At 43.2% G+C, this 25,648-nt stretch overlaps 1 protein-coding gene across 11 annotated transcripts in view; it reads left to right on the top strand.

The window, feature by feature from the left end:
* Positions 1-25,648, top strand: part of VGLL4 (vestigial like family member 4) — a 175,005-nt gene that overhangs the window by 94,812 nt on the left and 54,545 nt on the right. The window lies entirely within an intron of this gene.

Genomic DNA, 25,648 nt, shown 5'->3' with positions numbered 1-25,648 from the left:
CCTCCTTTCCGGTCCTGATGGACTTCTGTGCATTTTGTTCTCTTTCTTGGGACCTTAGCATGCCTTGAAAGGAGAGCGGTTCTTAGGTGCTGTTTCAGGACAAAGTTTGTTGTTTTGATCAGAGGCTTCAGGGGTTACAGTGGAGAGGGCGGGGGCGGGGCGGGGAGGTGTTGAAATATACATTGTTAAAAGTTTGCTTTATGCTTGCTACATACTAACTTTTCACTCTTTTAGCGTTTTTACAGTGTATTTCTTTTTTTTATTTCCGTTGGTGTTTTTTTAGAGGAAGAACTTCTAGGACCCAAGTAAAAAGTGAAACATGTCCGGTTCTCTCTCTCTCTTTTTGATACTCATTTTAAACACACACCATCTACATACAGTATTCCTGTTGTATTCCAACAGCCAGCAAGCACTTTGCATTTTCCTGTAGAGGGGAACAGAAAGTTACAGTGAGTTTTTGTTTTCGGGAGCGATTGTCCCAAACAATGAAGAATTTTTCTATTCAGTTTGGGGGACTGGGAGGGCACCCATGTCACAGAGCACAGACTGGCTCTTTGTCTGATTTACCATTTCCTGTTCAGCTCTGGGAGAGTTCTGACATTGAACGATGTTCCTCCACAGTTCCTCCACACTCTGGTCCCTTGTGGAAGTGATTGCACAACGCACCAACCAGAAAGCTAAATCCAAAAAAAAAAGGGAAGAAAAGAAAAAAAAAAAAAAAGAGCCCTGAATTCTTACTGTTTATTACCTCCTGCTAACCGTGAGGTATTTCCCCACTGTCCTGTAGTATTTCAGGCTGTCTGTTAGTAGCAAGGAGAGAAAAAGCGGTTCCTTAATCTGTTGAAACTTCATCTACGTGCGATTTGAAAAAGTGGTAATGGTCTGAGTCTGAGTCGCTGGAGACAGGGGAATTCAGCTTGGGCTTGGCAGGGGGAGTGTTTTTTTGTTGTAACCACATACAAATCGAGGTGGCATCTCCTCTCTGATTCAGCAGGAGAAGTTTTCATGTTTTTCTCTTCGCATTTTTCTTGAAAAAGAAAACACTGGGGAAACTTGGAAGGGTTATCTGACGTAGTTGTATCTTTTCACGTAAAAACTTTGGGCCTGTTGCCTAAGCAGTTGAAAACTTACCTTTTATCCTTCAAGGGAAAAAAAAAACACCCTCATTCATGTTGTTTTTTATTTAACTCTGTAGATAAGAATCTCATCTTTCAAAGTTGTTTTTTGAAGTTTTTTTTTTTTAACTCCTACTTGTTCCAGGAATGCGAATTTTGGTGAATTGCTTTCTCTGAATCTGCTGCTTCTGAAGTCACTCACTTAAAAGGCAGACTTTACAGTGGTCTAAGCAGCAGTGGACTGGGCCTGTTTCATGTGAAATTAACATATTGCAGCTAGCTAAAAAAAATTTTTTTTTTTTGGTGAACACAAAATTAAAAATTTTAAGGCCGTTTCTGTGGGATTATCTTTGTTATTGAGTAACATGATATTTTCAAAACAAACCATAATGATCAGCCCAAAAGAGGAATTTAGAGATTCTTCGGAAATAGATACCACATTAATTTTTTGTGTCAGCAGGTGGTGAGGAAAAGCTGGCAGGGAACTTGTCCAGCTTGATCTGTTGTAGAAGGTACCATGCAGGACACTGGTCGTTTTCTAGGCTCCCTCCTTAATTGGGCAGAAGAAACTTTGATTTTGAAAGTTGAGTAGATATGTAAGATGATGTGCTGTGGTCTGTTTGGTTTAAACATCTGCTGCTATTTTCCTTATTATGAGAGTTAACATTATTTTAACACCAAAATAAATACACAGGAAATGAAGAAAAGCACAGCAAAATCAGAGTGGCGTTTATAGTGGGTTGTTTATGTCCTCGTGGTTTTCTCAGTGTAAACACTGCACACATCTGCTCAGAACTCAAAATGGTGTTTAGAAGATGGGCAGAAATCTTAGACGGGACTTTTTTTTTTTTAAAGAAATGTTGGAACTGTTATTGTTCCTTTTAAGCCCAACACTTTGAGAATAATTGCATTTAACCTATCAGCGCACCAGCATTCCAGGGAAGTTATTTGGAAAATGGAATGTACAGTTGGTTGGTAGCGTTTAATTTCATATAGGGCCCAGGCATATTTCACATCTCTTATGAATAAGGGACAAATTAATTTTCTTGATTTTTAGTTTTAAAAAGATGTTGATGGTTCATTATTCCCTAGGTTCGTTATACTCTTTAGTTGTGTTGGAACTGTGCTACACAAAAATAAAACATGTGTCTGCACCATCATTCCTCAGCCTCTCTTGGCACTTAGACACAAATAAGTCTTTCTCAGCCAGTTATCTCTTAGCATACAAAGTCTTCCTGAAAATCCCGCATTTAGGGTATGCTCTAAATCGTTTAGATGTGGACTCTGCTTGGTGACTGCTCCCTGGCACCAAAGAACCTACAAGCATAATTGACAAGAGAATCAAGGGAAAATTAAGCATAAATGGTAGACTTGGGGTGAGGGCCTGTTGGGATAGAAGATTGTCAAAGGGCAGGAACAATGTGCATTTGGTGAACTTCTGGAAAATACTTACTTTCGTCAGTGATGAGGCAATCTGCAGAACTCTGTTCAAAAACCTTTGGTTTATTACTGAAGCTCTCAACACTTACCCAGATTATCATTCGTCACCCAACCAACTGAATGTTGAAACTATACCCACCTGAATCCCAGTTTTGCCTCTGCCTGCATAGAAAGGTCATGGGCTGCTGCAGCCTTCGTCCCGTACGTCGTCCCCCCCCCCCCCCCCCACCACCGCCTGATCTCCTGAAAATGTGCCCCTAGTGGATTGAAAGCGGCATGAGGGCAGGGCTTTGTGTTGATCAACACTGTCTCCCTGAGTCCTGGCACAGTGCCTGGTGTGGCTCTCAGGAGGTGGCTGACTCAGAAGTCAATGAAATCTCTCCATCGGCAGCTGCAGTCAATCCTGTGTAATTTAGCACTTAATTACATACTGTCTTGTGTTCGCTCATTATCTAATTATTGCAGAGCTACCCAGGGCCTGAGATACAGCTAATACATTTGCCTCATTTTTGCTGAGGAGGTTGAGGCTTAGGAGATAAATTGTCCAAGTTTGTTCAGAAAGTTGGTAACAGAATTGAATTGGGACGAGAACCCAGTTGGTGGTTTCGACTCTAACGTGATCCTTCTCTTCCACACCCCCTCTCCAAGGTTACTTTATGTCTTGTCTCCTTAATTAGGCATCACCTCCTTGATGTTAGGGACCATGGTTCCGTCCCAGACACCTTCACAGCCCACAGCACTGGCGTTGCGTCTGTCTGGGATTACGCTGTGCCGTTGAGCCTGACCTGGATTCTTCTTGGCTCCAGAACCAGTTGCTGGTCTGGACTCCGAAACCATTGTGACATTCAGGGACGATGGTGGCGAGGCTGCTCGGAGCTCACGCTCCTTGTTGCTCTGGCACTTAGCTTTGCTTTGCTTTTTTTCTGAGTGTGCAGAGGAGGAGGCCCTGTGTGGACACCAGTGCACACAGAGTTTCCTCAGGGGGAGCCGGGAGCAGGTCAGACCATTGACTCTTCTCAAGATGGCTGCTGGTTCTATTTACATAATTACTTCGTGCTGAAAACTTAGGGCCTAATAAATGTGCTCATGGTTGGCTGTGGCTTTAAGCTGCTGTTAATGATACTTTAATTATGGGTTAAGAGCCATTAGTGTGTAATTTGGTAGAAGAATTCTCCGCTTTTCATTTAATGGTGTGATTTATATTGGGAGAAAGTAAGAATAGATTGCAAATTGTGATCTTCTGAAAGCTTAAAAGAAGAGTATTCCCAGTGCCTCACCTTTTAGAGCTGTTCGTTGTTTCAAGGACCTAACTCTCACTTGTTTCACCGCAGGCTATGTTTAAATTAATTTTCTGGGATTGAAAGGAAAATGTACACTGGGGAGGTGGAGTGGGGTAGGACCCTGCTAGAGATATATGAGCAGGGCTGGGCACCGGATTTCTTTTGTTTTCTGCCAGTTTAACCACTGGCAGTGGAATAGAGTCCTGGTTTCATTGTTCTTTGTCTAATGAGCTCAGAGGCATCAGGAAACTTAGGACCTCTGGGTACTGCTAAGGTGAAAAGGGCATAGAGCAGGGCCATTTTGTACCAGCTCTGTTCAGTCCCCAGCCCCAGATATCAGGTGACCAGCTCTTAATCCAGGGGTGTATTCTGAGGCGGAACATCTGTAACTATTTTGCTGTGGAAATTCATTTTACTGTAGCTTTTAATTTGAGCGGGTAAGGGGGGAGGGAGAGATTGGGAGGAGATGGATTAATAAGACATATGCCCAGGTGAGCCCAAGAGTCCTATGAGAGATCTGGCCAGCTCAGATCCCTTCTAATGACCATGTGTGTGAAGGGAAGGCGTGACCATCCCCCCTTCCTCCCAGCTCTCCTCCCTTCTTTCCCTGCCCTCCTCTGGAAGGATTATTTCACTTGGCTGTTTCTTGGAACCTACACATGGCTTTGTTTTCAAAGGCGGATTTCTCTTCCTTCCTTCCTCCTTTCTTTCCCCATTGTCTGCATGGCCTTCTCTTCCTAGGCTGTTTGGATTCGTCACTGGAAAGAAAGATTTTTAAAAAAACAAAAAAAATTTATGCCATAAGGTGCAAAGAAATTCCGCCTCTGTGTGTGAGAAGATTCAAAACCTCTCATAAAGTTTGGTCCTGCTTGATTGTGAAGCTTGTGAGGATGGTGTAGAAACCCTGGGTTGTGTTGTGTTGAAGAAATTAGATCCAGATTTAGCACTTCTGCATGTACACAAGTACATAAAACTAGTTTTACCAGGGATTGTTTCTGGCTGTATCTGTTTTATCTCTGTGCATCTTAACGTGTCTTCTGTGAATGTTTATGCTTCGTGGTCTCCGTGTATATACTTCGTGAGCTCCACGAAGCTGGGTTCTAGCCTAGCACAGCAACATCAAGTTTGTCTTAGAAAGTCTTTTTTTTTTTTTAATGAGGTCAAATATCAGCCTCCCCCAACCACCACCACCACCACACACACACACACACACACACACACACACACACACACACACACACACACACACACACACACACACACACAAGCCCTCCAACCACTTAATTTTAAAAGCAGAGTCTGAAAGTTTTCTCTCTCTTGCTCTCTTTCTCTCTCTTCCTTCCTGAATGTTACATGTTCTACTAAGCTCTAAGGGTTATTTCCATCAGTTTGCTTTCTTATCTTGCCTTTTCCACAGGGTTTTTTTTTTGTTTTGTTTTGTTTTGTTTCCTGCCTTTCTTAGAATTCTGTAGATTGTTTTAATTTCAGGGTATGGTGTACAGGATATGTTTTAATCCTGACAGTGTGGATCACTACCAGTTGAAAGAGTGTTTATTTACCCTAAAAAAATAGAAAATCTATTCTGCAAGTTGTTTTTAATTTGTTGCTGTTTACATGATCTTGCCGAACTCTTAACATTTCACCCATCTGTTTGCAAAGAAGTCTGTAAACATAATGAACTGAAATATATTTAGTAAGTGATCAGTGAAGACTCAGTACTGTCCTTTTGTCACCCAATATCCACTCTCTTAAATATTTATGGAATGCCTCTACTCTGCTAAGGAATGTGTTAGGTCTTGGGCTTGGTCTTTCTGCCTGTGTCTGTCTGTCTCTCTCCTTGTCTTTGTCTCTTAACATTTTTGATTGTGAAATATACCATATATACATAAAAGTGCACAGAACTTATGTGTAGTTTACAGTTAAAAAATAAACAATCTTGGAGTTCTCTGGCCTGGCATTTGGGGATTCAGTGTTGTCACTGCTGTGGCTCAGGTTCGATCCCTGGCCCAGGAATTTCCACATGCCGTGGGTGCAGTAAAAAAAAAAAAAAAAACACAAAGCAAAACAAGACAGCCTTGTGATCATCACCAGGTCAAGAAAGAGTAAATTGCCTCCTTCAAGTGTTCTCTCCCAGTCAGAATTCCTCCCAACCCCCAAGGTCATCGCAATTGTAAACTGCTTTTCTTCATGCCTTTGTGACCTGTGTGAGCCATTCTAAACAAATTAGCTTAGTTTTGTCCGGTTGTTGTTTTTTTTTTTTCCCCCAAGTCCTGTATAACTGGAATTATGCTGTAAATCTTCTTTTGTGTTTTGTTTATAAGACCTTTTATAAGGTTGTTTTTTGTCTTTTCCATATGAAGCCTGCTCTGGAGTGGGGGTGGGGTGGGGCACTTCTCCATGGAATAAATGCAGATGTCCCAGCCTCACTTGTCACTCACCTGCTGCTCCACTGTTAATAGACCTGGTGACACTTTGGTCTGAACTTTTTTTTTCAGCCAGTATTTTGGTCACAGTCTTCACCACCTGTTAAAATCCTCCACCGTCCATGCTGTAATGGAAAATCATGTGTTAGAAAAACTCTGCCCCATTTTGGAGAGTGCGGAGTGGGGGACACTTCTGGAGACACACAGCTTAATTAGGGTCTGAGCAGAAACTTTAGTTCTGCATTAATAAGCAATTTGCTTAAAGGCTGAGACTTGTTACAAGTCAACTTTGCTGCAGTGCCAGGTTTCTTTGGATGTTAATCCAGGGACTTTTAGATATACAGAAAAAGCTTAAATTGTTCCAGGATTCAGACAATACTCTACATTGTGTAGAGATGGCTGTTAAAGGGCAACAAAGACCTGAAACAATAGTCAGCATTGTGCATCATCTAAAATTATGAATGAGAAAGGATCATCCATATGTATCGCTCTTAATTTTTATTGTATATCTGTTTTGCATGAAAATAGTTGCCTGTGAATTCTTGTTGGCTAATGATTTGATTTTAATAGAGTGAATTCCAGAATTTAATGGTTTGATGCAGATGCGTTCTGCCAAGCAATTTAGCAAAGTGTTTACACTACCCCAGATCCAGCTGGACAGAGCCTGTGCTTCTTCTCTGATAACAGTTGAGGGAGTGATGAGTGCAAATTTCTGGATGTTTTCCCCCTTTAAAAACAAACACATCTTTTCTTATGTGGCAGCCCTATTAAAGTGACAAGGGATTAATTTTTAATTTAATTTCAATGTCAGCAGCTTTGTCCTGTACCCATTTTCTCTCTTTCTTACTACGCGTGTCCTTTTAAACTATGTTTTTCTGAGGAGCAACTGATAAACCATTGACTCACCCCACGGAGAACCCTTGTTTTACTTTCCTCTTGAAAAGCTCTGACCTCTTTGCCAGTGCTTCAAATCACCCAGGAGAGTGGCTTGCGTAGCTTTTGAAAGGGTTACGTAATAGCGGCGGTACCAGGCTTGAAGTTCTACTGAGTGGAGGGAAAACACTGATGGAAAATAGTGGTCATTCTTGATAGAAAACCTCCATCCGGTTTTCCAGCACGGCCCTGCTAAATGGACAGTTGGAAACAATTACCACGAGTTTCTGGGGATATTGATGGAGACCCTTTTCTGTTACAGGCTTTATATCCCTAAGAGATGGCTGGAGTTCCTGCTGTGGGTGCAGTGGGTTAATGATCTGGCATTGTCTCTGCAGCAGCTTGGTTTGCCGTGAGGTGCAGGTTTGATCCCCGGCTTGTCACAGTGGGTTGAGGATCCAGTGTTGCTGAAGCTGTGATGTACGTTGCAGCTGCAGCTCGGATTCCACCCCTGGCTGGGAGCTTCCTTATGCCGAACCTGTAGCCAAAAAAAAAAAAAAAAGAGAGAGTGGGAGAGAGATGACTGACACTGGTGCCGGAAGAGCTAGAGTGAAGTAGAGTTCTAGGACTAGCAGACATTAGACATTGCTCTTGGCGTCCAGTAATAAATACAGCACATTGAAAATGTGAAATAGTATAAATACTAATATTTATTAGTATTATTTATATTTGTAATAATAATAAATACAGCACATTGAAAATGTGAAATAGTATAAATGCTAGTATTATTATTTATATTTATAATAATAATAAATACTGCACATTGAAGTACACATCTGTATCACACACATACACACGTGCATGCCATGCATGGCTTTCTATTTTGTGCAACAAAGAGAAAGAACAGGAGAGAGACTTCTTACCCAGCTGGAAGGATCCTTATGTGCCATTTAAGGAGAAAATAGGGGACCCGCCATACCTCCTTGGCTTTCCTACCTGTGTTCTCTTCACAATCCATCCTTCTTTGCTTTCCCTTAGATTCAGTGAAAGGCTGATTCTTGCATCGGTGCTCACAAGTCCCAACCTCCCTGGCCGCAGGAACTTATCTGTGCTCTCTTGCTCTTCTGATTCCCCTTCTTCCTCTCCTGGGTCTTTCTCTTCATCATGTACTTAACGCCCAAGTGTCTCCCAACTTTAAAACAAAAACGAGTCCATCCCTAGGCCTTGTGTTACCCTTTAGCCATCGCACAGTCTTTTCCTTGCCATCCAGGTTACCAGGAGAAGAAGGTCACTGTATCCCTCCTTACCTTCTGTTCCTCAATCCACTGTCACTGTCATCTGACTTCTGTTCCCAGGGCTCCACTGAAATTGTTCTGGACGAGGTTACTAAATGATATCCTAGTGGCACGTTTAATGGACACTTTCTAGTCCTTACCTTAGTTGAGTCTCTGTGCCTTTTGGTGCTGATACTTTCCAATTTTTTTTTTTGGGGGGAGTCTTTTAGGGCTGCACTTGCAGCCCATGGAAGTTCCCAGGCTAGGGGTTGAACCTGCAGCTACCAGCCTACACCACAGCCAAGCAATGCCGGATTCGAGCCTCATCTGCAACTTACACCACAGCTCTTGGCAATGCCGGATCCTTAACCCACTGAGCGAGGCCAGGGATCGAACCCGCATCCTCATGGATTACTGGTTGGGTTCTTCTCTGCTGAGCCACAACAGGAATTCCTCCTTCCAAATTCTTCAAATTCCTCCTTCGGTTGGTGCAATTACTTGTCCAGTCCCCCCTCCATTGTGAACAAAGCACGGATGAGCAACATGTGCTCCTGGTGGTGGGTAGGAGTTCGCAGAAAAGCCAGGCAGGCCCATGAGAGTAGATTGGAGGGTAAGAGGAGCAATAGGAGAGCTGTGAACCTGCAGTGGTTTAGGCCAGAGGGGGTAGAGGGGATGGAGGAGTTGGAGGAGGGAGAAGCGGGAAGATCTTAGTGATACTGAGAGAGGCCCTGGGTGGAGCAGGGTGTGAGAGAAAGGGCCAGGAGGACAGTGAAAGTCTGGTTTCCAGCTGGTCCACGTGTGTGGGGTGCTGCCCTTTGCAGAGATGGAAACATGGGGAAAAGACTGGGATCTGGGGTGAGACCATGAGTTTACTTTTTCGTGTGTAGAGTTTGAAGGATCTTTGAAATTTCAAAGAAGAGATAAATATCAGAAAGTTGCATGTATGGGTGTAGCACTCAGAGGAGAGAGGATATGAATTTGGGATAGAGGATAAGTGAAACTTTGGACAAGAATGGTCACCTAGGGACAGAGAGTAGAAATGGAAGAGGACCTCGGATGAAGGGGAAGTGGTCTTCTCTTGTTAGGTCTCAGTGGGTTTTCCTCATTGTTACTAAAATACCCACATGGCTGCCTGCTCCCTGCGTCCCCTCCTGGCCCTGGGCCGTAGCATTGCCAGAGTGTTCCTCCTCATTCTCTCGCCAGCCTCGTCCTGCGTGGTCCCATCACCCACACCCTGACTCCCACTTGCCTCCACCCACAGCTCAGAAATACCAGACTCCTTCCTCCCCGGGTGAGCCCCTGCCTCCTACAGCCCCACTTTCTTGTGGCTTCTGTTAGTCCCCACGTGCAGAGGCTTCTTCTGGAAAGGGGCCCTCCTCTCAGCTACGCTCGTGTTTGTGTTTCCATGGTGTGCCATGGGTGCTTCTGTCAGAGAATCTGTCTCCCAGTGTTGTCCACTCACCTGTCCACCTTACTGTGGGCCCTGGTCGGGGTGGGGGAGGGAGGGGCTTTTCTTTCATCTCCGTGTTCTCACCTTGCACCAAGCACCATGGTGTCTGCCTATGTCTGAATCTATGCATTAAAGATAAAGAAACATTGAAGTTGTGTCATGAACCCAGGGATGCTCAGTTAGTTGGTAACACAAATGAGCTTGTTAATTCTTAGAATGTTCTTCTTAGAAGACAAATTGCCAGGAAAGGCAGGGATGTGAAGGGGGAGTGGGAAGAGAGGGTCAGGGGTGGGGTGGGTAGGGAGGGTGGCGGGGGGGAGAAAACCCTTTAAGGCGCAGTTTCTGGAGAAAAACATTTGAAGTGGCCTGGGTGGAAGTAACTTCCTCGTCACATCTTGTTTTCTAATTAATTGATTTTGGTCTAGTAAGTGAACTGATCACTTAGGAAAATTATATATATATAATTTTATATATATATTTTATTGTCCTTTCAGGGCTGCTCCCACAGCATATGGAGGTTCCCAGGCTAGGAGTCAAATCAGAGCTGCAGCTGCCAGCCTACACCACAGCCACAGCAACTTGGGATCCAGCTCACAGCAATGACGGATCCTTTAACCCACTGAAGGGACTGGGATTGAACCCGCATCCTCGTGGATGCCAGTTGGGTTTGTCACTGCTGAGCCACAACAGGAACTCCCTGAGAAAATATTTATTACCTGTTACATGCTAGACTCTGTTTTATGTTTTGGCGATATAGCTGTCAACAAAATAGACAGCAAGAATCTTGAATTTTTGGAGCTTACGTTTAAGCAGGGGAGACTAACAATAAAGATGTAAATAAATAAGATAATTACAGATTATGAAAAGCATTGCTATTACAGGTAGATATCTCTTAGCTGATTTACTGTTTATAGTTGTTTTATCTATTCTTAAAAAGTGACTGCTTTCACTTCCAAACTTTGAGTGGTTGATTTATTTCCCTCATTGTCTTAAAAATATGTTGAGGAAACTTTAAAAAAAAAATTCCTTTGGAATCTTAGAAGCGTGGATCCTCTACTTGGTTTATTAACCGTGGTCAGGCAGGCTCCTCTATCCATTGTACCTGTCTGATATGTTGGAAACTAGTAATTATTGCAATGTTAGCAACTTGAAAGAACCCAGTGTATTCAGATGGTTCAGTTAGGTCCCAATAGGAATAAAACATATATTTAGAATTTTAAAATTCAGTGAATTAATATAAGGCCCAGGAAATCAATGGATTCGTTGTAAGTTCTTGAACTAATCTAGTAAGACTCTAAAAGATACTGCGCTGCCTGGGATATATCATATAAACACCCTGGGGTAATTTTTATTGTGACCTCTTGTTTTGTGATACCAGAGTTTGGTGAGGGCCAGACAAAAGGTCAGTCTTGGACTTGCTCTGAATAAGAGGATCAGCGCATCCCACCTGTTTGCTTCCTTGCTTTCCTTCTTTGCTTTTGTTTGTCCTGAGACCTGATTAATTGTGGTGACATCTTTTGGGCATGGCTTCATGAGTTTCCCCCTATGTTCATACCTTTTGTAACTGCCCTCCAGATCACAACCTCTCTGTCACCACGGAACGTTACTTCGTGCCTCCCAGCCAGGCAGCATCTATCCCCCAAAGACAACCACTGGGTTGTTTGTTTTGTTTTGTTTTGTCTTTTTAGGGCTGCACCCGCAACATATGGAGGTTCCCAGGCTAGGGGTCAAACAGGAGCTGTAGATGTCAGCCTACACCACAGCCACAGCAATGCCAGATCTGAGCTGAGTCTGCAACCTACACCACAGCTCATGGCAATGCCAGATCCTTAACCCACTGAGCGAGGCCAGCGATCGAACCTGTGTCCTCATGGATGATAGTCAGATTCATTTCCACTGAGCTATGACGGTTACTTTGACAACCACTGTTTTGACTTGGAAAGTCATACATTTATTTTGCCTGCCTCTGGGCTTCATATAAATAGAATCATTAGATTCCAGTTTGTCGTGCTCCACATAGTATTTCTGAGACTCATCCACACTGACACCCAGATCCACAGCTCGTCCTTGTGGCTTGCTCCCCAGCAGTCGATTGAGTAAATCACAGGTGGCTTCTCCTTTTTAGGGCTGACGGACATTTGTCTTGTTTCCAGGTCTTCACTTGGGAATAAAGATATGCTCAACGTTTCTTTATTGTGGTAAAATATACATAAGGTAAAATGTATTCTTAACTACTTGTAGGGTACAGTTCAGTGGCATTCAGTATATTTACTTTGTGGTGCAGCCTCCGAACATTTTTATTAAGCCTGGACATGGGTGCTCCTTTGTCTTGGGTAAGTGCATCTGTGTGGAATTGCTTACCTGTTTTTAAAAAACTGCTCAGCTGTTTTCCAAATTGGTTGTACCATCTTACCCTCCCTCTAATAGTGCGTGAGGCTCCGGGAACTCTGCATGGTGTGGTCGGTCTTAAAATTCAGCCCTTCTGGGGGTTCATGGGACAACATCAAAGTGTTGTTCATTGTTAACTTCTTAGCCATTACTTTGTGGAATACCTGCTATGACACTGCTCATTGGTACCATGTCCCCAAATATGCATTCTCTGCTTCTGATGCATTGATCGTTTAAGCTAGAGGCTGGAATATGTGTATTTGTTGTCTAATTTCAGGGCAGAGATAGTGATTTTGGTGTTGTTCAAAGGAGGGGTTGTGTTTCCAAGTGGGTAAGTCCAAAGCCATGGAAACCAGCAGGCAGCCAGCTTGAGAGATGTGAATAGACACCAACATGGCCCAGAGGACTCTTTTTTGGAAACACTTTCCTCGGGTATAGTATGGCTTTGCCTTAGTTCTTGTTTGGTCATGATTCATCCACCCACTGGCCTGTTAACAGAAAGCTCAGGGATTCAGCTGTCCCAGCTCCGGTTTGATTTATCTTCTGGTTTGCCCTCCTTGGGTTCTTTTCATCCGCACCCCTTTCCACTCGCCTCCCAGTTTGGAAGGCTGTGCCTCCTCCTTTCCAGCACCATGAATCTCTGTATCCTCCAGCTTCCTGCCCTTTATAAAACTTTACCTGAAACTTTCTATGGGCAGGCATTGCGCTGAAACCTGTGAAGTCATCAGTTCCTGGCAAGGTGCCTTGTCCTCTCTTGGTGCAGGACAAAGTTATATCCTTTTCTTTTGAATTTCTTTGGAATTTTCTTTTGAGTTTTATAGAGCTTACTGTCTGTAATATTCCTTGGGCAGTTATATCACCTTGTATTTTGTTATCTCTGATGTAAATAACTTTATTTACATGTGACATTGAAAGCAAACACATGTAACTGCTTACATAGCTAAATAAGTCAGGTGTTGAAGCTTGTCTTCAAAAGCGTTCACCTTGGAAAATGACACACTCACCCTAACACAGTGATGAGTTCACCCCCAGGGCAGTGCTGGTGTCTTAGGCATTGCCTTCATGGTCTGAGATGTAGTCTTTTGAACGTGTTAAACAGTGGTGGTAATATATGATGTTATTACTGTTCAAATGTTCATATATATGTAGATACTTGGCGAGGACTTCCTGTTTGCCAGGCACAGTTCTGTGTAAGTATGCTTTGAATATGATGGACTTCTCTATTCTGTGTCCTTCTAAAGTCAGTTCTGTAAGTGGAGTTTGAAATTATCTTTTAATCAGTGACAGTTTTCTTGGGAATAAGTAGGTTCAAGTCATTCCAGCATGACTACCTTGAAAATAACAACACTCATGTGTATGGTTAACCAAAAAATTTTGAAATTCAGTTTTACTGCTCTGTGTGTGTACACACACAAGGCAAGGAGTCTCTGTCTTTTGTGCATCCCTGTGCTCCCAGCATATCTCATTGGCACTAAGTGAATAATGATGATCTGCGATCACAGAGCCCCTGCTTTTGAGGGCTGAGATGATTTGGGCATTACACTAGGTAGACTAAGAATCTCTGGCTTTGTGTTCCCTCCAGCTTAGCTCACTCATTTATGGGCTGCACAGAGGTTCTAGTAACCTGTTCTCCAGCTCCCTTTATGGAAGATTTGAAGGCTACCTGCTTTGTCTATGAGGGATTTTCTGTAGAATGAACCCCCCCCCCCCATTCCATCAAAAGCTCTTGGTGACCATAGTTGAGAATGTAGTTCAGAGACTATTCATCACCTTAAAGTACTTATGAATTTAAAGATTATGAAATATTATGCTAGATCTTGTGTGTTGTGAGGGGGAAAAAAAAATCAAGTTCTCAGAGTTCCTGTCGTGGAGCAGTGGTTAACCGAATCCGACTAGGAACCATGAGGTTGCAGGTTCGATCCCTGGCCTTGCTCAGTGGGTTAAGGATCTGGTGTTGTCGTGAGCTGTGGTGTAGGTCGCAGACGCGGCTCGGATCCCGCGTTGCTGTGTCTCTGGTGTAGGCTGGCAGCTGCAGCTCCGATTAGACCCCTAGCCTGGGAACCTCCATATGCCACAGGAAGCGGTCCTAGAAAAGGCAAAAAGACCAAAAAAAAAAAAAAAAAAAAAAATTAAAAAAATCAAGTTCTGCCCTTTCCAGCACTTATCTTTTCAGTAACAAGAGAAGAATGAGCAAAACTCTCTGTTGACATGAATGATACTGGGGCACACACATACCCAATACAGGGACTCATGTTGTTTTGATTTTGTGGCGTGTATGTGTGTGTGTGTTGCAGAGTTTATTTCTTTGGGTTTAGAAAATTTCCCTTCTGGGTTGGGTTTATGCCACCCTGGTTACATTGCACCTGCGACAATTGCTTGACTAATTCTTGTGACTGCCAGGGTGCATTGAGAATCTTGGAGAGATAAAGAGCCACATAGTTACTTTCCTACATGTTGGCTGGGTTTCTGCTATAGCTTTTTAAGATTATGTGTGTGTGTGTGTGTATATATATATATCGATATATATATATATCGATATATATATATCTATATATTTTTGGATTTTTTTTTTTTGCGGGGGAGGGGGGAGGTGGCAGCCACACCTATGGTATGTGGAAGTTCCTGGGCCAGGGATCAAATCTGCAACCCAAGCCTGCTGCACCAGATCCTTAACCTGCCACACTGCAAGGTAACTCCAATCTATTATTTTTAATAGCTTTACTGAGATATGTTTTGCACACCATAAAATTTACTACTTTAAAATGTGCAATTCAGGAGTTCCTGTCATGGCTCAGTGGTTAATGAATCCGACTAGGAACAGTGAGGTTGTGGCTTCGATCCCTGGTCTTGCTCAGTGGGTTAAGGACCAGGCGTTGCCGTGAGCTGTGGTGTAGGTTGCAGACTCGGCTTGGATCCCACATTGCTGTGGCTCTGGCGTAGGCCGGTGCTACAGCTCCAATTGGACCTCTAGCCTAGGAACCTCCGTATGCCCCAGGTGCGGCCCCAGAAAAGACCCCCCCCCCAAAAAATTATACAATTCAGTGGTTTTTGCTATATTCACAGAATTGTTCTACCATTACCATGATCTGAGTTTAGAACATTTTAATCCCCCTCAGAAGAAATCTTGTACCTGTTTGCGGTCCTTCCACATTCCTTCTCTTCCTCCCAAGCCCTGGTAACTACCAGCTTACTTTCTGTCTCTCCAAATTTACATGTTCTGCACATTTCATATACATGGTCTTCTGTGGCTGGCTTCTTGAACTCTGTGTAATGAAAAGCTCACTCATGTTGTTGCAGATGTCAATACTTCGTTACTATTTATGGCTGAATGTTGGCTATACCACATTTTATTTATCCAAAAGAAAGGTTTTTTAAGAAGCAGTAATAGCTCTTGGATATGGTTTGGGCTGAGAAGTTACATAGACTACAATGTCTTCTTCAGTTACAAAAAAACAGGAGAAAAAGCTGCCATTTTTTTTGCATGAAGCCCAGCAAAATATGGTCCCAGTCCTACAATATAACCCCCTGGAACAGTAGTATGGTTTATTTTCAATGTCTGAGTGATAGTTTCTGCTCACAGGTGGACTGACAGTCTCTGCCTTTGAACTTATTCTACTTCAGCTTTGCTCACTTAGGTGTTGTAAGAGCAGTGGCTATATAGGAAGGTGGTAGATTCCATGTTTGCAAGTTATTTGCACTTTAGGTGTGGTGATTTTTTATATATATATATATATATATCTGTGTGTGTGTGTTTGTGTGTGTCAGTGAAATGGCATTTTCTATTTTATTTCTTTTATCTTTTGGGCCACGTCTGCAACATGTGGACATTCCTGGGCCAGGGGTTGAACCCATGCCACAGCAGTGACCAGAGCCACAGCAGGGACAACACTGGACCCTTAACCTGCTAGGCCACCAGGTTAGATCTCTAATTTTATGTGGGTGTCTATCGATACATATATACCTATATTTAAAACATTTCTATTATGTACCAAGTTTAAAAATATATCTACAGCTATATCTACTTATCTGGATAGATAGGTAGATAGATAGATAGGATAGAAAGCAGATCTTCCGCACTTTCAGAGACTTTAAAACCAAATGTCAGGCAACCTAAACTGTAATGGATTCTCAACTACGTGTTCTATGGTTCTGCTCTCAGTTGTCACGGGGTCTGATAAGATCCACCGGCGAATGCCCGCGGTCCTATTGAGGAGGCCTGCTCATAGGATAAAAGAAATGTGCTGCCCCAGCACATGTCCCCTCATGAAGTGCGTTTGAAAAGTGATCTGGGACAAAAGAAGAAGCCTCTGGCACTTGTGAGTGTTTGACCACCAACCTTGAGAAGGTAGCATGTGATTCTTTGTAAATTATGTCATTCCTTCTTTTACAAATATTCCCAGAGTGAAACGAGCTGCCTGACCAGGCGGATCCACCAAAGGGCGTTTTGATCTCTGTCCTGACAGCACTTACGCGGGCTTTTGCCTGCTGAGGCCTCTCAAAGGGATCTGCAGGCTTTGTGGCCTCTGCTGAATCCTGAGGACCCAGCGGGGGTTGCTTGTAGCCTCCTGCTTGGCAAGTTGAGACTAGTGTCTGCCATCTGCGTGCACGTTCCTCTTGCCTCCCTTCCCTGCCCCTCTCACATTTTTGGATGTGCAGAAATGTACAAATAGGTAGTCGTGGACTCCATCTGCAGAGCTTTTATTGATTGTCTTGATTCAAAGCTTTTGGGGGCATGAGTTGTTTCATTAGGCTAAAGACATGTAGGAAGTACATGGTGGTAAATGCATCACAGGGAATACAAGGCAACAGATGCAATAGCCTTGTCCCTTACAGGGAAACTGAGGCACCAATGAAGGTTCCCTCCCTAAGGTTCTGACCTCGATAAAGAGATGACCATTTAAAATAGTGAGATGGAGCTTCCTGGTGGCTCAGCGGGTTGAGGATCCAGCGTGTCACTGCTAGGGCACGGGGTCAGTCTCTGACTTGGGAACTTGTGCAGGTCATGGGTGTGGCCAAAAAAAAAAAAATAGCTTTAGACAAGTGCATTGTTGTTTGAAAACAGGGCCTGCTGAAGGTGGTTTTGAGCTTTTTGACCTGTTACTGTGGACTGGAGGAACCAGGACGGCCGCAGTCTTGCTCTCTGGACCTGGACCTTCAGGCATTTCCTGACCAGTCACTGAGTCACCATTCTCCCTTCTACCAGCCACACCGCTGTCCAGACACCTTCAGACAGATTGATCGTCATATTGGTTGATGACAGTATTGTTCAGTTTTTGTTTGTTTGCTGCACCTGTGGCATTCAGAAGTTCCCGGGCCAGGGGCCAAACCTGCCCCAGAGCAGCAACCCTAGCTGCTGAAGCGACAACACTGGATCCTTAACCTGCTGTGCCACAAAGGAACCCTTAGGAGTATGCATTTTAAATAAGCATCTCAAGTGATTCAGATATAGGTGGTCCAGGGACCACACTTTGAAAAACATTGTACTAAATGATGAATCAGAGCAGCTGAATGAGAGATAATAAGGAACATTTCCCCAGACTGATGAAAATAAACTGAAAACCAATTCAACTTTTTAAGTAGGAGTTGGGTAGGTCATTATCCAACTTAACCAAAGTTGATTTACTCTTGAATTTGCAGGAATCCATTTGTCACATGATGTTGGTTTTACCTGATGCATATTTAGCATTGGTCTCTTACGGAAAATCCTGAGATAAAGAAAATAATTCTTGAGCATCTAATGCCTATTTTTAACTCCTAACTAAAATAAGATCCTTTGCCACTTCTGCTTCATAGATCTCTTCTTGTGCTCCCTCCAGCAAGTCTCCAGTGCCTTGGCAGCAGCCCAGTAGATGGTCAGCTGTCTCTGTGCAGTACCCTGACCATGTGGGGGTTAATGTGGAAGCAAGAGTTTGGGCGTGAATGAGGTGATGTCACTTTCTCCTTCTCGGATCATCACCTCTGGGCTTTCAGCCATCTTCGGGATTCATGACAGATCTAATGTCAGAATCCTCCATCAGTGTCCATCCACCTTCGCCGTGGAAGGTTGAAACATTACCCATTTAAGCTCTTTGTTGAAATACCCAATACTTCCGTTAAATGGGCTATCGAAGCCTGAACATCTCTGAATGGGTGTGAGAAAGACATTGCAGGAGTCTTTCCGGCCTCAGTCCTTCAGCAGAACAGATGGAAAAACCTCTCAATTACATGAGCTCACATCTGTCTCTGGGATTTGACTGGGTTTGTGCCACATTGTGCCGTGGAATTACTGATTTTGTAATCCTTAGAAAGCATGGTTGAAGTGAGATGGACAAAGAGCTGGACCCTAAAGGTTAATGGCATGGAGAGAACAAGAAGCCTGGAGACCTAATAGTGAAATACAAGCGTCCGTGGTTGCAAACCACTCATCCATTTAATTTGCTAGAAGTTAATATAGTCTGGAGGACCCCAAATTAAAATGTTTCGGTATTGCTTTATTTCTTCATTAGTCTAATTCCCATTGACCTTGTGTCAAGGCTAAAACAATTTAGAACTAAAACAATTTAGAAGCATTCTAGCATGGGAACAGTTTTAATGATTATTGTCAGCATGGTTTTAAAGAAAATGGGTTGGCCAAACACATGAAGGTTTTTAAATCTATTAGTAGTGTGACATTGTATGACTTTATTTTGTTAAACCATTGAAAGAAGGCTTTGTGAGACGGATTGAATTTCTGAAATGCCAGAGTGTCTATGGTGAATGTCACTGTTATTTACTATTTAGGAGTTTGCTACCTGAGTGTCTGTGGTGGGTATTTAGCAATGGCTGGGACCTCATTCTGCATGGGATGGCCTCTCAAGAAACAGGATGGAAAGATAGTGGCTTTTAAGATGAAAGGTATTGTAATAAAATGCGCATGCCTTGTAAAAGAGGTAAGAGTAAGGGTCAAATTTTTGTGCCTGTGCCTGAAGGCCAAAGATAACTATAAAAATAGATGTGAATTAAAAAAACAGGAGGAGGACCACAGAATATGAGGACATTTTTACAAATCAAGTATCTGATAGGGGACTTGTATCTAAGATATATTAAAAGACTCTTAAACCTCAACAAGACAAAGATGGGTGACTCAGTTAAAAAATGAAAAAAGGACTTGAACAAACACTTCTCAAGGAAGGTATACAAATGGCCAATAGGCACATGAAACATCATTAGTCAGTAGGAAATTTCACATTAAAACTACAGTGAGATGCAACTTCATACCCACAGAAATGGCCAAAATAAAAAAGACAGTGACAAGTGTTGGTGAAGATCTGGAGAAAATGGAACCCTCCCATATGACTGGTAGGAAATCTTCCTTTTTTTGGCTTTTTTTGGGGGGGGGAGCCACACCTGCGGCATATGGAAGTTCTCAGGCTCGGGGTCAATTTGGAGCAGAAGCTGCCAGCCTACACCACATCCCCAGCAACACGGGATCCGATCCGTGTCTGTGACCTACACCATGGCTCATGGTTATACCGGATCCTTAACCCACTGAATGAGGCCAAGATTGGAACCTGCATCCTCGTGGATACCAGTCAGGTTCATTACTGCTGTGCCACAACAGGAACTCCTGTGACTGGTAGGAATTTAAAATGGTGCAAACCCCTTTGGAACACAGTTTGGCACGTCCTCAAAATATTAAACAGAGTTGCCATTTGACCCAGCAGTTCCATTCCTAAGTGTATACTCAAGAGAAATGAAAGCAGAGCTTCACAAAAATCTGTCCACAGACACCCACAGCAGCGTTATTCATAATAGCAGAAAGGTAGACTTGATCCAGATGTGCATCACCTGGCAAATACATAAACAGAATGTGCTATATCCCACACAGTGGAGTATTACTTGGCTGTGAAAACAAATGTGCTAACATATATTACGAGACGGATAGACCTGGAAAACATTCTGCTGAGGGACAGAAGCCTGATGCAGCAGACCACACATGTGATGTCATTTATAGGAAATGTCCAGAACAGGCAAACCTGTAGAGACAGTAGGCTAACAGCCGCCAGAGACTGGAGAGGTGGCACTGTGGGCATGATGGCTAAGGACTGTGTGTTTCTTTCTGGGAGGGGGGCTATGAACTGTTGCACCTCAGATGGTGATTGCTGCACAGCCCTGTGAATGCACCAAAACACACTGAACTGACACTTTTAAAAATATTGTTTAACTTTTAAAAAATGTTATTGAATTATAGTTGATTTACAATGTTGTGTTAATTTTTGCTGTACAGCATAGTGGATCAATTGTACATATATACATTCTTTTTAAGATTCTTTTCCATTATTATTTATTACAGGATATTGTATATAGTTCCCTGTGCTATACAATAGGACCTTGTTATTATCCATTTTGTATGTAATAGTTTGCATCTACTAGTCCTATACCCAGTCTATCCCTCCCCAACCCCCTCTCCCCCTTGGCAATCACAAAAAGTCTGCTCTCTATGTCTGAGTCTATTTCTGTTTTGTAGATAGGTTCATTTGTGTCATAGTTTAGATTCCACATGTAAGTGATGTTCACATGGTATTTGTCCTTCTCTTTTTGACCTACTTTGCTTAGTATGAGAATTTCTAGGTCCACCCGTGTTGCTGCAAATGGCATTATTTCATTCTTTTTTATGGCTGAGTAATCTTCCATTGTATATATATACCACATCTTATTTGTCCATTTCTCTGTTGATGGACATTTAGGTTACTTCCATGTCTTGGCTATTGTAAATAGTGTTTCTGTGAACATTGGGGTACATGCATCTTTTCAAGTTATAGTTTTGTCCAGATATATGCCCAAGAGTGAGATTGCTGGATCATATGGTGGCTCTGTTTTTTTTGTTTGTTTGGTTTTTGTTTTAAGGAAACTTCATACTGTTTTCCATAGTGGCTGTACCAATTTACGTTCAAATTGGGCACTTTAAAAGGGTGAATTCACATAATTTATATGAATTATATCTCAATAAAGCTTTTGTGAAACTTGGAGATTTGAAGTGGAGAACATTGTTTATTACTCTTACTCCATTCCTTTGATTTTGAGCAAAGTTGTATGTTTCACGTGAGCTTTTGCTCACTTGAAAATATTTTGTAAAGTATTAGTTAGCTTGATCATGGTCTACGGTGTAAGGTGGTCCATTCAGTGGAGGTCTGAGTGCTAGGACTTGTGTCTTGTGTTATGGGACCTTCTGTGCTGAACACAATCGGCTCTGCTGAAGGACCTGACAGCCTAGCGTCATGCTTTCTTTATGATGAGCGTTGTGCATGCAGTAAATTCAGATCATCTTTACAGAAAATACTTGGTGTGCGTTGGGGTTGGGTGTTTGGATCCTAGGAGTGTGGAGAAGAGGGATGGGGTTCTGCGGAGCAGTCACATGCACAGGTGGCCACATGTCCGGGTGTGTTGCTTTCCAGCTTGAGCCCTGGCCGTTCGCTCCCCTCGGCCTGCAGAGTGAAGTCCAGATTCTTTGGCGTGGCCCCGTGGCAGAGGCTACTCCAGAACTTCCCTGCAGGACGGCTGCCATGGGAGTAGTCACATTGGAAGTGCGCAGAGGGAGGGCTCATGGACTTGACTGCCTGATCCCCTGGTGATCACTTTGAGGGAGCCTTAGAGGTGCTCGAGCCTTGGGTCAGCCAAAGCGCAAGATGCCCCCAAACACCACTGCCCGTGGGGCTTTCTCTCCTCCGCCTTGTCCCCTTGCTGTGCTTTCACCATGCCGTGTACACCCCTTGGGCTCAGGGCTGCCATTGCTGTTTCCCACCACTCTGTACCTACTGGCAAACTCCTGCTCATCCTTTAAGACCCAGTGCCATTAAGCCTCTCCAAAGGCCTGTGACCTTGGTCAAGTTGCTAAGCCACGTTTTGCTTCCATTTTTCTTCCCTGTAGGATAAGACTAGCAGTCATGGTGCCTACTGTATGGGTAATTAGGAAGAGGACATGAAATTCATGTACATAAAGCTTTTGGAAAACCTCTTGGCCCCAAGTAAATGCTCCTAAATGTTATCTATCATCCTGATTATTCATTCAGGCAGAGGGGTTGGCCCCCTCCCCTGCTTCCTCAGCACTGGCACACACAGCCTTTACTAACAGCAAATCACAGGAGGGAATCCTGTACAGTCCCTGAAAAGCCTGCAGCGTGGCCACAGCTGCACAGATAAGGTTGTTCTCTGCGATGAAGAGGGTGGGTGCAGGGTTCACATTCATCTCTTTTCAATAGCCATTCTGGGGAGGCTGAGGAAAGGGATTTGACCCAGTGACCTTAGGGCTCCTTAGAATACAAGATCTTTGTTGCCTGCCCAGGTGCTGGGTGTGGGCAGAGGGAGCAGATGGGGTAAGACGAGGGCACAGTTTTGGAATCATAAAGGGGCCGAGTTTCTCTGCTTTTTGTCCGCAGCCCCATCCTGACCCTGGACCGACTCTGCTCCCACCCAGGAACCTAAGCAAGTCTGGGGGCTGTTCTGTCTCGATGCACTGAGCCTCCTGGGGGAAGGAGACTTCCTGCTACGCCCAAGACCACTCAGAAGGAAGATTTGTTTCAGGACACACCCCAGGGCATAAGGGAAAATTGTTTAAATATAATTGCACCCTGTTTCAGAGGTGCTACCTCCTTCCACCGTCCTTGAACCTCCTTACCTTGTTCATTTTCATTTTTGCAAGTGTAGACCTGATGTACCCCGCTTGATACTCGGGGGCTACCTACGCCCCTCCCCTGCCCCCAGAAGACGAAAACATCCAAGTTTGCCTTTCTACCTTGTGTGACTTGCTCCCTGGGGCCCTCCAAAGGCCACCCAGTCCCTTGCAGGCTGCCTACCTCTTGCCGTTTGTGCACCTGAGTTCAGCTGCACCTTTGAAGTGGAGGGCAAGTCTTTCATCTTCCTTCATTTTCACTTGAGGACAGCCCAGCCTTTGATCAGCTCCATTTTCCTCTTTCTTTGGCTCCCTAATGAGTCACTTGGAGGTGAGGAGAGTCCTGAAGTTGGCCCCAGAGGCCCCAGCTTTTATGAGCACAGTGGTTGTTTGACCTTGCTATCTTAAGTCAATATGCCAGAGGGAGCCAGCCCTCCTTGGCCTCTCATTGATAAAATTTGCTCTCTGGATAATGTAAACTTCAAAGGACAGATGGGGGTGGGGCGGAGAGCTAGAACTAGAAGGAAGATGTTGGCAGCACCCCCTCCCCTGACATTTGAGGGTTGTTTCATGTGGGGGAACCCCACCCCCACCCCCACCCTCCCCAGTCCACTCAGCAGCATGTGGGGGGGTTCAGGTTTTGGAAACACATTAAATTCAGCATGCTCGTGGTGTGTTTGTTTTCAGATTAACTTTTAGGACTTTTTTGTTTATTACCTAACAGCCTCTTTTCTTGGCACTTGGGGAGGATACAAAGAGTTCTCCTTGGTTGGATATAATTTTTACAAGGATCTTATAAGATGTTATAAGGAAATCTTAAAGACTTCCAATTACTTCAAAAATCTGAGTGACAGACCTGCCATTGTCCCTTTAAAAGGCAACTCACAGAGTCCCATAGTCTTTGGTTAGGCTGCACACTATGGCCGTGCATTTTTCTTATTGAAATAAAATTATGTTTGATATTAAATATTCATATGTCTATATGAAATTAGCTGTTTGCCTCACCAGTAAGTCTCCAATGAAAGTTTTAGTGCTGTCTCAATCTGATCAGTGTACTTAAGACTTCACTTTCAGTAGTCTCTTACTTTTATGTTGGAGGATGCAAACAGCTTTTAATAATAGCTTATGCAAACTATAATTACTGAAATAAAATTTGTAGGAGTTCCCGTCATGGTGCAGTGGTTAACGAATCCGACTGGGAACCATGAGGTTGCAGGTTCAATCCCTGGCCTTGCTCAGTGGGTTAAGGATCCAACCTTGCCATGAGCTGTGGTGTAGGTTGCAGACGCAGCTCGGATCCCGTGTTGCTGTGGCTCTGGCGTAGGCCAGTGACTACAGCTCGGATTTGACCCCTAGCCTGGGAACCTCCATATGCCGCGGGAAGCGGCCCGGGAAAAGGCAAAAAAGACCAAAAAAAAAATTGTAAAAGGACCCCAAAATATATTGTACACTATGAAAAAACAAACAAAACAGCATAACTGTGTATTAGCTTGGACATCAATTTAATAAATGATGGCATGTTATAATTTTTTAGTATTGGTTTATTTTAACATAGGGTAAGTTTCATTTGAGTCTGTTTTAAATCACTATTCTCAACTTTTATAAATATGCATTATTATTTGAGGTGTTTGCTGTTCTTCACAACTCAGATGTTACCTAGCAAATTACCTCTTGAATGAGTGTTGATTAATCCTGAATAAGTGGAAGTTCATAGCACAACCACTGCCACTAAAACAATAGATATCTATATTATTTTACCTTTTTTGATGGTTATTAAAAATTTTTTGACAGTACCCAAGGCTTGTAGAAGTTCCCAGGTCATCTGCACCATAGCAGTGACCCAAGCCATTGCAGTGACAACGATGATACTTAACCCACTGTGCCGCAGGGAAACTCCAATGTGTTGCTTTACTTTACAGAAAATTTGGTGTAAGTTTTTTTTCTCCAATGATAAACATCATCTTAGAATGTTAAAAGCGTCCAGGGAAAGTAATGAAAATATGGATGTAGAAGGTTAATTAAACTTTGTTAGTATCAAACTGTGGAGTTTAACATACGGAGTTATACTGCTAATTCTTTTTTCTTTTTATTTTTTTCTTTTTCATTTTGTCTTTTTAGGGCCACACCCGCAGCATATGGAGGTTCTCAGGCCAGGGGGTCAAGGTGGAGCTGTAGCTGCCAGCCTACACCACAGCCACAGCAGCGTCAGATCTGAGCTGCATCTGTGACCTACACCACAGCTCATGGCAATGCTGGATCCTTAAACCACTGAGTGAGTCCAGGGATTGAACCTGTGTCCTCATGGATACTAGTCAGATTCATTTTTGCTGAGCCATGACGGGAACTCCTGCTAATTCTTTAAAAAAAAATTTTTTTTTTATTAAAGTACAGTTGATTTACAATGTTCTGTCAATTTCTACTGTACAGCAAAGGGACCAGTTGTGTGTGTGTGTATATATATATGTGTGTGTGTGTGTGTGTGTGTGTGTGTATTCTTTTTCTCATATTATCTCTTATCATATTCTATCATAAGAGATTGGATATAGTTCCCTGTGCTGTACTGCAGGACCTCATTGTTTAACCATTCTAAATGGAATAGTTTGCATCTCCCAACCCCAAACTCCCAATATACTGCTAATTCAATCTTTGTTTTCCTTCTTATATATTGGTAAACTGGAAAAAAAGTGTAGCTTTCTGCCTCTTTGAATTCATAGTCTCTCAGTTTACAGAGAAGAACAGTGGAAGTACTGAGGGAGTGATAAGGTGGAAGATGAGAGT

Source organism: Sus scrofa, chromosome 13 (assembly GCF_054392235.1).
Source record: "Sus scrofa isolate SSC_HxYL_T2T_F1_AM1 chromosome 13, Sscrofa_HxYL_maternal_Yorkshire_Landrace_v2.0, whole genome shotgun sequence".
NCBI classification, from domain to species: Eukaryota; Metazoa; Chordata; class Mammalia; order Artiodactyla; family Suidae; genus Sus; species Sus scrofa.
Note: the sequence above shows the minus strand (reverse complement) of the source record. Positions and strands in the feature narration are given on the sequence as shown.